At 43.4% G+C, this 12,843-nt stretch overlaps 1 protein-coding gene across 6 annotated transcripts in view; it reads right to left on the bottom strand.

Annotated features, from left to right (window-relative positions):
• The window catches only part of sobpa (sine oculis binding protein homolog (Drosophila) a), a 224,241-nt gene that overhangs the window by 182,195 nt on the left and 29,203 nt on the right, over window positions 1-12,843 (bottom strand). The window lies entirely within an intron of this gene.

Below are 12,843 nucleotides of genomic sequence, written 5' to 3'. Positions count from 1 at the left end.
CTTGGTCATCATCATAAGCAGTCTCTGTAATTTTATGGACAAGTGAGAACGTACTGATATTATCTAGACAGACAAGTATGATCTGATTGAATTAAACTTAAACAAACCAGAATTAAATCAATAATTAAGATCACCAAGAAGTGTTCAAAGAATATAATATTTGGAAATCCTTTTTCTTCAAAGCATACTTTCCCCTTTAGGATTCGACAGTCAGGTAAAAATATCAAAATGTTCTGCACTGTAGATTGGATGACTGGTACGTGGCAAAGAGTGGGAATAAAGGGGGCCTCTTCTGCTAAAGACTAGTATTCTGCAGTGGTCAGTATTGCGTCCATTTCATTTCTCAATATACGTCAATGATTTGGGTGAAGGAATTGATGGTTTTGTGGCCATGCTGGCAGACGGTACAAAGATAGGTGGAGGGGCAGTTAATGTCGAAGATGGAGGGAATGTGCAAACCACTTCGACAGATTGGGAGAATGGGCAAAGAAGTGATAGATGAAATGTAGTGTAGGGAAATGAATGGTCATGCACTTTGGTAGAAGGATTAAAGGCAAAGACTATTTTCTAAACGGAAAGAAAATTTGAAAAATCAGAGGTGCCAATGGAGTCCCTGTGCAGGATTCTCTCAGGTTAACTTGCAGGTTGAGTCGGTGTTAAGGAAGGCAAATGCAATGTTAGCATTCATTTCGAGAGGACTAGGATATAAGAGCAAGGATGTGATGCTGAAGCTTTATAAGGCATTAGTCAGACTGCACTTACAGTGTTGAGAGCAGTGTAAGGTCCCTTATTGAAGAAAAGATCAAGTTAGATTATCAGTTTACTATATATGAACATTTATGAATACAGCCAAATAAAACAGTGTTACTTCAGGACCAAGGTGCAAAACACAGTGTGAATGGTCACACACAGTAAAGCACATATAAGAGAGCAGTAAAATACAGTCACACAAAATGTACGGTTCAAGTCCGAGTCCATAAAAGTTGCAGCAGTCTGCAATCGAACACATTACAGCTCATCTTCTGCCAAGCAAGCAGTGGAGGGCAGCAGTGACATCACCACCTCTGGCACCAACCTCGACACCTCTCTCCTGGACGACTGTAAACAAGGGTCACCACAGCTTGAGGCCAACTCCTCACTACAACCAAGGCCAAGCAGCTCTACCATTAAACCTATGAACCGGACTTGCAGCATTCCACATTACCAATGTCCAACAGGGTTCCTGCTATCACAAGAGAAGTGACCAAGACAATCACTCGCTGATAGACTGCACACTGCCTTCACGCACTGACTCCAATGCCTCACTGCAGCAGGCAGCAACATGGTCTGCACCAAGTCTACCTCTTTCAGTTTCTCCACCAATAGGTAATTAGCTGATGGATTGAACTGCAGTACTCTAAGTTCTTACTGTCCAGCAGGGTCTCATGATCGTAAAAAAAAATGCATTTAAAAAAAGACAGCATCTTTGGTTGGCCCCGTAGAAGCTGCTGCATCCGAGCATGCCACCATCTTACTGGAAAAGATGTGCTGGCCTTGGAGAGGGTCCAGAGGGGTTCACAAGAAAGATTCTGGGAATGAAAGGGTTAATGTAGAAGGAGCATTTGATGGCTCTGGGCCCATACACACTGGAATTGAGAAAATTAAGGAGGATCTCATTGAAATGCATCAAATATTAAGAGATCTGGACAGAGGATGTGGAGAGGATGTTTCCTAAAGTGGGTGTGTCTATGACCAGAGGGCACAACCTCAGAATAGAGAGACGTCCATTTAGAACAGATACGAGGAGGAATTTCTTCAGCCAAATGGTGGTAAATCTGTGGAATTCATTGCCATGGATAGCTACAGAGACCAAGTCATTGAGTATATTTAAAGCGGAGGTTGATAGGTTCTTGGTTAGTCAGGACATCAAAGGTTATGCTGAGAAGGCAAGAGAATGGTGTTGAGAGGGACAATAAATCAGCCATGATGAAATGCCAGAGCAGACTTGATACGCCAGATGACCTCATTCTACTCTTATGCCTTATAGTCCTATGTTCATAAAGTTAAGTTTAAGGGATGACACTACCTCTAACTTAAACTGGTCGAGGAAAACCTACGAGCTCCTTCCCACACCTTTTACCCATTTATGTTCATTCATTATGTGCCGTGTCGTAAGATATAGGCAATCATGGTCTTTCTATGACCATGATTGTTCCTGGCAAATTTTTCTACAGAAGTGGTTTGCCATTGCCTTCTTCTGGGCAGTGACTTGACAAGACAGGTGGGCCCAACTTTCATCAATACTCTTCAGCGATTGTCTGCCAGGCGTCAATGGCCGCACAACCAGGACTCGTGATATGCACCAGCTGCTCATACGACCATCCACCACTTGCTCCCATGGTTTCACATGACCCTGATCAGGGTGCTAAGCAGGTGCTACACCAGGCCCAAGGGTGACCTTCAGGTTAGCAGAGGGAAAGAGCACCAAATGCCTCCTTTGGTAGAGACGCATCTCCACCCCGCCACCCATACCCATTTATGGCAGTATTTAAAAACTGAGGAACTGAGAAAATAATTAAGAATATGGGCATTACATCCAAAGCACTAGCATCTCTCTGAAACTTAGTTGGATCATCTGTTTTGGATATTTACTCCTTTTATCCATTTGGAAATTATGTTAACTACAGTTCACTTTTTCCCACAGATGCAGTCTGACTCGCTCAATGCTTCCAGTGTTTTCTTTAAACTAAAATATCCAAGCATCATTAACAAGCAAGATTCCTCATTGATTGATCGGTAATAAATTGAACCACTTTGGAAACTGAAGCTTTGCTCAGTCTGAATAACTACATTTCTCCCCAGCATTTTTTCATGCCATGACCTAAACTATTTTTTAATTATATAGCCCATGACAAAGACCTACAGCTTGCAGCCTGAGGGTGGGGAAAGCAAGGACAATCCATCAGCTTCAGAAGAACTTAAGAAAAATAAACTTGCAGGATTACTGGGATGGGCCTGATTTGAATGTTCCCCAGAGAGCCTGCAGAACCCAATAGGTTAAAATGGCCTCATTCTGTGCCAGATCATTATAATATGACGCTGCTACTCACTAACAAGGCTCACAGGTATTATAAGAAGTCTCAGCATCGCTTCACATGTGAAATCAACATAGCCCACACCACCATTTACAGCCATCTTCAGAACACAGGAGTTCTGACCGAGGGTCTTCAATGACAAATGCCAACTGCTTCTACAATTGCTGCCTGGCCTGATGAGCCATTTTATGTTTTTATTATTGATGATTATGATATCCTCACTGAAGATTTAATGACTATTGATCCATAGCTGATAATGAGACACTAACAGCCCAGTTCCTTCCTAATTTTTTGTACGCTTCACTTCATACCAATCTCCAATGCTTTCAAAATGATTCAAATACCTGGTGAATGAGCTACAAAAACCTTTCCTAAATCAAGTATTTTAATTTAAATTTGCAGATTTGCAGGTTGCAAAATGTATTGGTATATACTTTACAAAGCGTGAATATATTCAAACCAATGGGAAGACACAAATATTCAGATGGCAACAAATAGCATTCATGTAAATTAGCAACTACAAACATATTCAGCAACAATTTAAATTTGTATATTACCTGCAGCTTGTTTTTTTTCTTTGGGCGATATGTGGTGGGCGCGGGGGAAGTGGAAAGAGAACCCCCTGAGACAAGTCAAATGGTGCCATGCCTTTTAAATCAGCTGTCTTTTGTGAAGTCATATACTGTGTACGGTGCTCCCAGTGTGGCCTCCTGTATACCGGTGAGACTGGGCACAGATTAAGAGACCACTTTGCCAAGCACTTACACTTCGTCCAATAGAAAAGGCAGGAGCTCCCAGTACCCACCAATTTTGATTCTACTTCCCATTTCCATTCCATCATGCCAGTCCATAGCTTCCTCTACTGCTGTGAAGAGGCCACACTCAGGTTGGAGAAGTAACACCTTATATTCTACCTGAATAGCCTCCAACCTGATGGTATGAACATCAATTTCTTGAATTTCTAGTAATTCCACCCCCCCTTCAACCTTCACTATTCAAATTCCCTCTCTCACCTTATCTTCTGCTCATCACCTCCCTCCAGTGCTCCTCCCCCTTCTCTTTCTTTCAAGGCCTTCAGTCGTCTCCCATCAGATTTTGCCTTCTCCAGCCCAAGCAACCAAGTTTCACCAAGCAACTTCCTAGCTCTTTACTTCACCCCTCCCCCTCTCCTGGTTTCACCCATCACCTACTACCTTGTATTAGAAATCCACACTTCTTCCTCCCCTTCCCTCCACTTTCTTGCTCTGAGTTCTCATCTCTTTCTTTCTCCAGTCCTGATGAAGGGTTTCGGGCTGAAACACCAACTGTTTACTCTTTTCCATAGATGCTGCCCGACCTGTTGTGGTGGGCATGTGGCCAAGTGGTTAAGGCGTTCGTCTAGTGATCTGAAGGTCGCTAATTCGAGCCTCAGCTGTGGAAGCGTGTTTATGTCCTTGAGCAAGGACATTGCTCTAGTGTCTGTGCGAGGAGTGGCGCCCCACACAGACTTCCAATCTGTGCCTGGTAAGGCATGAAAATGCCCGATGCAGGCCTCTCATGGTCTGAGTCAATGTTCCCTCCTCCCTCTCTCCCTCCCTGCTGAGTTCCATCAGCATTTAGTGTGTGTTACTTGGATTTCCAGCACCAGCAGATTTTGTCTTGTTTGTTTGTGCTCTGCTGCATGTGGCCAGTGACATCCAGAGGGAGTGACCACTTCTCCAAGCACCCGTGCTCCCAGTTTAATTCCCCTCATTCAGCCATTTAACTCCCCTTATTTCCACACCGACCGGTCTTCAGCAAACTAGAGGAAGAAACCTCATTTTCTGCTTGAGTAGACTACATCTGACAGTGGAAACACTGAACTCTCCAATGTCTGATCACCTACCCTCTGCCCATTTTCTTTCTCATTCTGATCTACCAAGTTTCACCCACACTCACCCCAGGTGAATATTTACCCCTTTCTTTCCCCTCCTCCGCTCACTCTATCTACCCATCACCCACACACATACATATACATATACACACAGTGGCATGCAAAAGTTTGGGCACCTCTGGTCAAAATTTCTGTTACTATGAATAGCTAAGCAAGTAAAAGATGACCTGATTTCCAAAAGGCATAAAATCAAAGCAATTCTACAAGCAGTTCTCTCAGAAAGTTTCCTTGGTCTTCCAGACCTCCACTGCTCCTGTTAACTGCCATTTCTTAATTACATTATAAACTGAGGAAACGGCTACCTGAAAACACTTCGCTATCTTCTTATAGCCTTCTCCTGCTTTGTGGGCATCATTTATTTTAATTTTCAGAGTGTTAGGCAGCTGCTTAGAGGAGACTATGGCTGCTGATTGTTGGATCAAGGTTTGAGGAGTCGGTATTTATAAAGCTTTTGCATCACCTGGCCTTTCCTAATGATGACTGTGAACAAGCCATAGCCCTAACAATCTAATTAAGTTCTGAGACATTAGTAAAAGTTATCTGAGAGCTCAAATCTCTTGGGGTGCTCAAACTTTTGCATCATGCTCTTTTCCTTTTTTTCTCCACTCTAAAATTGTACAAAACAAAAATAAAACACTAATCTTGCTTAAAATGTTGAGAAGAATGTTTCATCTTTAACTTTATGACTTTTGAAGATCAGTTCATCTTCTACTCACTTAACTATTCTCACAGTAACAGAAATTTTGACCAGGGGTGCCCAAACTTTTGCATGCCACTGTAATACATCCCACCTGTAACACTCCTCTATAATTACCCATATCAATTTTGCTGGCTGTCAAAACTTCGGGATCCTAAAAAGTCACTGTATGTCCAAAATACTCAGGCACTTAAAACTAAAAATAACAAAAACTAAATAGAATTAATAAGCTGTCTGAACCCCCCCGAGGAACCCCAAAATTGATCTACATCATTGATATAAATTGACTGATTTTACACCCATGGGATTACTTGCTTCTGATTAAATGATAATTTACCTACAATGGGAACACAAGAGCCTGCAGATGCTGGAATCTGGAGCAGAAAATGAACTGCTGAAAGAACGCAAGGACGAGGAACTCACAGAACACCTGTTGAATACCTTCTTCAGAATGGGTGCTCCTTGAGGAGAATGTTCAGTAGAGTAGAAGAATGGGGACACAAGAGACTGTCGACAATAGAAACTGGGGCAAAAGAAAAAAAAAACTCCTGATGGTAAACAGCAGGTTATTCAGTGGAAGGGAAGCCCCGATGAAGGATCCACACCCAAAAAGTAACTATCTCTTTGCCTCCACAGATGTTGCTCAATCTGTTGAGCACATCCATTGACCCACAATATTTGGCCCAATGCTTCAGATCGATGAACTCTTCTCATTGACTGAGGTAACAGTTCAGTTTCTCTCTCCAGAGATGCTCCCTGAGCTGGTGAGGGTTTTGTGTATTTTCTGATTTTACAATACATTTCCAGCATGTGCATTATTTGGAGCTGTGCACTGAGCCAACATTTAAGCTTCATTTTCTATTGCTGTTTTAGCATTCAAAAAACAAACATGAACAGAACTGTTGTTAAGAAAATCAGCTTTAGCAGACTTAAATGACCAGTTGCTCTGATTCAGAATCTGTTTCAGTAATCTGAAGAGACAGTAAGCTAATCATTCTCCTTGGTATTCCATCATCAGGGACCGCCACCACCTCGGACATGCTCTCCTCTTGCTGCTACCAACAGGAAGAAGGTGCAAGAGCCTGAAGACTCTCACCACCAGGGATCAGGAACAGTTATCACCCCTCAAACATCAGGTTCTTGAATCAGAGGGGATAACTACATTCACCCCATCACTGAACTGTTCCCACAATCTATGGACTCAATTTCAAGGACTGCTCATCCCATAGTCTCAACTTATTTCTTATTTATTATCATTTCTAATTTTTTTCTTTCTTTTTGTATTTGTCTTTTGCACACGAGTGGTTCACCACGTTGATGTGGTCTTTCATGGATTCCATTATTAAATTTATTGAGTATGTCCAGAGGAAAATGAATCTTAAGGTTGTACAGGTGTTCCCCCGCTTTTCGAACGTTCGCTTTACGACACCTCACGGTTACGAAAGACCTACATTAGTTTCCTGTTTTCGTTAACAGAAGGTGTTTTCACTGTTACGAAAAAAGGCAGCGTGCACCCCGAGCAGCCAAGCTCCTTCCCCAGAACTGCATTCTAACCAGCATTGCTTAAGCACGTGCCTGTGAGCATCTGTGCTTTATGTCGATTTATTTTGACATCTGTTAGCAAGATGAGTTCTAAGGTATTGGAAAAGCCTAAAAGAGTTCGTAAGGGTGTTACACTTGGCAGAAAACTAGACATAATTAAGCGTTTCGATTGTGGTGAACAAAATAAGGACAAAGTGAGTTTGGCTTGTGGAAGTTGACGAAGATGATGTTGAAGAGGTTTTGGCATCCCATGACCAAGAACTGATAGATAAAGAGCTGATTCAATTGTTATCCTTTCCTCTTCCAATTGTAACCGAATGGAGTAGCAAACGGACCGAAAGTGAAGTCGTCCAGGAACTGAGCGTGAAGCAACTGCGTGAGATTTTCGCTGCAATTGACAATGCTGCAATGATTGCAGAAAAGTACAACTTCAATTTTGAAAGAGTACGTAGGTTTAGGGCATATTTGCAGGATGGTTTGAGTGCTTACAAAGAACTGTGATAGAAAAATGCGCGAGGCTAAGCAGTCAAGCATACTGTTGTTTTTCAAGCCTTCCACATCAGCCACAGCAGACGACGAACCTCGGCCTTCGACACCCAGGCAGGCAGACGTAGAAGAAGATGACCTGCCTGCCCCGATGGAAACAGACGACGATGAGATGACACCCCAGTGTCTCACCACCCAACCTCCGATGTCTCAGCCTAACACACCATCATCAGTGTGCTCGCTGTCTTCCAGATTCCGGTAAGTGATACTACACCGTACATACATTATTTCTACTTTATATAGGCTGTGTATTTTTATGTGTTATTTGGTATGATTTGGCAGCTTCATAGCTTAAAGGTTACTGGACAGAGTGTTTCTGCTGAGAGCGCTTGCGTGAGATTTTTGCTGCGCTAGACAGTGCTTCAATGATTGCAGAAAAGTATTTCTACTTTATATAGGCTGTGTATTTATCATATCATTCCTGCTTTTACTATATGTTACTGTTATTTTAGGTTTTATGTGTTATTTGGCATGATTTTGTAGGTTATTTTTTAGGTCTGGGAACGCTCAAAAATCTTTTCCATATTAATAAATGGTAATTTTTTATTCACTTTACGACATTGCGGCTTAGGAACCGTTTCATAGGAACGCTCTACCTTCGGATGGCGGGGGAAACCCATATATGGTGACAGACATGTACTTGGACAATAAACTTACTTTGAACTTTGAATTTAATTGACCTTGTCGTTTTCCTGATAAGTAAGGCAAGCTCTCTTGATGCGTGGTTGCTTAAGCAAAGCCGAAACTTTGTGGCATCTTGATTAGTGACCAAGCTATCATCTGTAGTGCAATCACTGCACCATGAAGCAACTTTGTTCAAATATTTGTTCAAAACCCAGCCATGCTTAAATGGCAGAGAAACTCAATGGGCCAGATGGCCTGATTTTGCTCTTGTATCTGATGGTCTGATTTAAAAACTTTATATTCCAAAAGAAGCACAATTGTCTTGTAAAAAAAAGTTTTCACAAACCATCCCTCCTTTCTTCTGCATTATTAATGTCCATTGCAAAATTAAGGATGATATTACTCATTTTAGCCAACTCCATGCTATGTGCAGCTTCCCCACCTCTATGTGCACCCTCTCACCCTCAGAGGAATATTTCTATTGGTGACCTCCTCTTGGACATAATGGGAAACAGATGCCTTAATGCTGGTTATAATCCATTTTAAATATTTGAGGAAGTATCTCTGCGGCTTTGGCTCCAATTCTCTGCTATGGAAGTTATTTAGTTCTTATCATTTGAGTATTTTTAAACAGCTGGAATAACATGATATCAAACAATAATTTGTTTTGAAGTTGACTTCTGCAATGATGTTTGAGCAATACCACGGTCACTTCCCTTTCTCAGTGGCTGAATATCCGGAGCGGGCAGCAAGCCCAACACAACTTAATGAGCATCCTCAAGTGAAATCATCTCTTATGCAACTGTAAGAAGAAAGAATGAACTCTGCAACTGAGATAGCACAAAACGAGCAAGTTTGCAATCTGGAATTAAAGATCACATTGGTGCATGTCTGCAGAAATCAGAGGTTCACTTTCAGCTGGCAACTGAGTGTTAACAATGGAATTCGTATCAATGCTGACATTAAATAGGTTATAGTTAACCAACTGGCGTGTGGCCAAGGCGTCGGTCTAGTGATCTGAAGGTCGCTAGTTCGAGCCTCATCTGAGGCAGCCTGTTGTGTCCTTGAGCACTTAACCACTCATTGCTCTGCGACGACACCGGTGCCAAGTTGCATCAGCCCTAGTGCCCTTCCCTTGAACAACATCGGTGGCATGGAGAGGGGAGACTTGCAGCATGGGCAACTGCCGGTCTTCCATACAACCTTGCCCAGGCCTGCGCCCTGGAAATCTTCCAAGATGCAAATCCATGGTCTCACGAAACTAACGAATGCCTACTAGTTAACCCATGAAACATCAGCTTTAACAAGATTCCAGATTTTGCTGACTGTAACAATTTACTTCCCTTACAGACAAGGTCACTCGAACTTGGCTGGCATCACACTTCCTTGAAACTTCAAATAAAATCTTCACATTGTACTTATTCTTCATTTAGCAAAGCAAATATAGCTTATTGAAAAACTGAAAGGTTACTTTGACCAACCTGGAAGGCCATGTTGCAAGGTGGAATACCGATAGACAGTTGTAGTTTTAGGAATACTGTTTTCCTGCTAATTAGATCTTCCATAAACACATCTCAGGTTTCACCACAAACAGCATAAGGAGCAGCTTCACAGTAAATAAACCTGTGTCACTATGTTTCAAATTTACCATTTTGAACTATTGATTATAAAAGGTTGTATGCAATTAATACTACCTACATGCCTCTGTTACCTAAGCGCAAATCACCTTCATCTTCTTTGGCAGTACTTTGGGATTGAAAGTGACTTGCTTTCACTCTGGGCTCTGAGGTGGTTGATGAGGCCAAGGTGGGAACTATAGACTCTTGCGCAGATGGGTCAGGAGATCCACCTTTGGGTAGTTCGGTAGGTAGGTGAAATCACAAACACAAGAACATCTGCAGATGCTGGATATCCAAGACAACACACACAAAATGCTGGAGGAAATCAGCAGGCCAGGCAGCATCTACGTTATTCCTTTCTGTGCCTTGTCGCACATTGGGTGGCATTTCTACCGTTTCCATAGCAGTTGACTATGTTTTTTTTTTACATGGCCGATTTGCTATCCAGATGGAAAGAGTGCAAGGAGCCAGTTGGATTCGAACTCAGAACCATTCACCTCGAAGTCCGGTGCCAATGCCACTACACCACCGGCCACCTCATCAGCATCTATGGAAAGGAATAAACAGTCGTTTCCGGCCGAGACCCTTCATCAGGTCTGGGGAAAAAGGTGAGAAGTCAGAGTAAAAAGGTGGGGGGAGGGAAAGGAAGGAAGAAGTACAAGGTGGTAGGTGATAGGTGAAACTGGGAGAGGGGAGAAGGTGAAGTAAAGAGCTGGGAAGTTGATTGATGAAAGAGATAAAGGGCCAAAGGAGAGGGTAGAAGACCATGGAAGAAAGGGGAGGAGGAGAAGCACCAGAGGGGGAGATGGGCAACCAAGGAAAAAGGTGAGGGGGAAACAGGAATGGGGAATGGTGAGGGCGAAACAGGAATGGGGAAAGGTGAGGGGGAAACAGGAATGGGGAATGGTGAGGGGGAAACAGGAATGGGGAAAGGTGAGGGGGAAACAGGAATGGGGAAAGGTGAGGGGGAAACAGGAATGGGGAATGGTGAGGGGGGAGGCACAATTGCCAGAAGTTTGAGAAAACACCATCAGGTTGGAGGCTACCCAGACTACCCTGAAGGTGTTGCCCCTCCAACCCAAATGTGGCTTCATCATAGCAGTAGAGGAGGCCATGGACTGACATGTAGAATTGAAATGCATGGCTACCAGGAGATCCCTCTTTTTCTGGTGGATGGAACTTAGGTGCTCGGCAAAGTGGTCTCCCAAACTATGTTGTGTCTCACTGGTATACAACAGGCCACACCATGAGCACCGGATACAGTAGATGACCCCAATAGACCCAAGGGTGAAGTGTTGCGTCACCTGGAAGGACTGTTTGGGGCCCTGAATGGTAGTGACGGAGGACGTGTAGGGGCAGGTGTGTCACTTGTTCCATTTGCAAGGATAAGTACCAGGAGGGAGATCAGTGAGGGAGGGATGAGCGGACAAGGGAATTGCATAGGAAATGATCCCTGCGGAAAGTGGAAAGTGGGGATTGGAAAGATGTGCTTGGTGGTGGGATCCTCTTGGAAATGTCTCTATCTCTGGAGACAGTCTATCCACTGATATCTTTTATAAACTCACTGATTCTCACAGCTACTGGACCATACCCTGTCACTTGTAAAAATGCCATTCCTTTCTCTCAGTTCCTTAGTCTCCACATCTGCTCTCAGGATGAGCCTTTTCATTCCATTATTAATGAGATGTACTCCTTCTTCAAAGAAAGGGACTTTCCTTATTCCACCATCAATACTGCCCTCACTCACATCTCTTCCATTTCGCGCACGTCTGCCCGCACACCCATCTTCCCATTGCCACACCAGGAATAGGGTTCCTCTTGCCCTCACCTACCACCCCAGTAGCTTCAGCATCCAGTGCACAATTCTCCGTAACTTCCACCATCTCCAACAGCATCCTTTAGGTAGGGTAGGGAGCCAGGGAAATGCTCTGCTGCTTCCGCAACTTCTGCAGGGCTGTGCGCTGACAACGTGTGGCCATGAGATTTCACTACCATCCCAAATGCTTTTTGCCTCACTTTCAACAACAATGGGCCAGATGTTCCCCACCCGATAATCTCCACCGCGACCAGAGCTCCAAACTGAGTCTTGCTTCAGGAGCCCGGCCCTTAAAGTGGCCAGCCCAAAGTAGCTGACCAGCCGGCTGGTGGTGTAGTGGCATCGGCACCACACCTCGAGGCCAAAGGTCCCGAGTTTGAATCTGGCCGGCTCCTTGCGCACTTTCCATCCGTGCTGGGTTGAGCATCGATCTAACAACTTGACCTCATAAAAGTCAGATGCTACCTAAATGACAAAAATGCTGCCTGATGTGCCACAAGGAGTGAAAAGGAACAACAACAACAAAATAGCTGACTGACATGACAGCCTCAGTGCTGGATGTGGAATCCAGGAAAGGTGATCTTTATTGATGGATACTTCTTCATGCGTGAGCCAGTGTAGTGAAAGTGTACTCAGCTGCAGGATAACAGTTTCAATGCCACACAATCAACCTTCTGCCATAGAAAATTATGTGAGAATGACAAGCACACTACTACCAGCAGGAGTAATGATAGAACTGAATATTCTCTGTTATTCATTCTTGTACCTGCTGTAATATAATTAAGAATGAATTTGAGGAGAAACTGAATCTATTAAAAATATGGACCTGAACCAAATGATGACTAGGAATAGAATGAAAAAAGCTGCTCAGTCCGTCAGTTTACTGGCCTGTAAATTGGACACATTTATACACAATTCAAAACACACGCTGGTTCAAGAACTCATTGGGTGGGGTGGGGTGGGGTGGGGTGGGGTGGGGTGTGCATATGGTGTTTACCACTTTCAGTGCACAG

Source organism: Mobula birostris, chromosome 2 (assembly GCF_030028105.1).
Source record: "Mobula birostris isolate sMobBir1 chromosome 2, sMobBir1.hap1, whole genome shotgun sequence".
NCBI classification, from domain to species: Eukaryota; Metazoa; Chordata; class Chondrichthyes; order Myliobatiformes; family Myliobatidae; genus Mobula; species Mobula birostris.
This window is presented reverse-complemented; position numbering and strand designations above follow the sequence as displayed.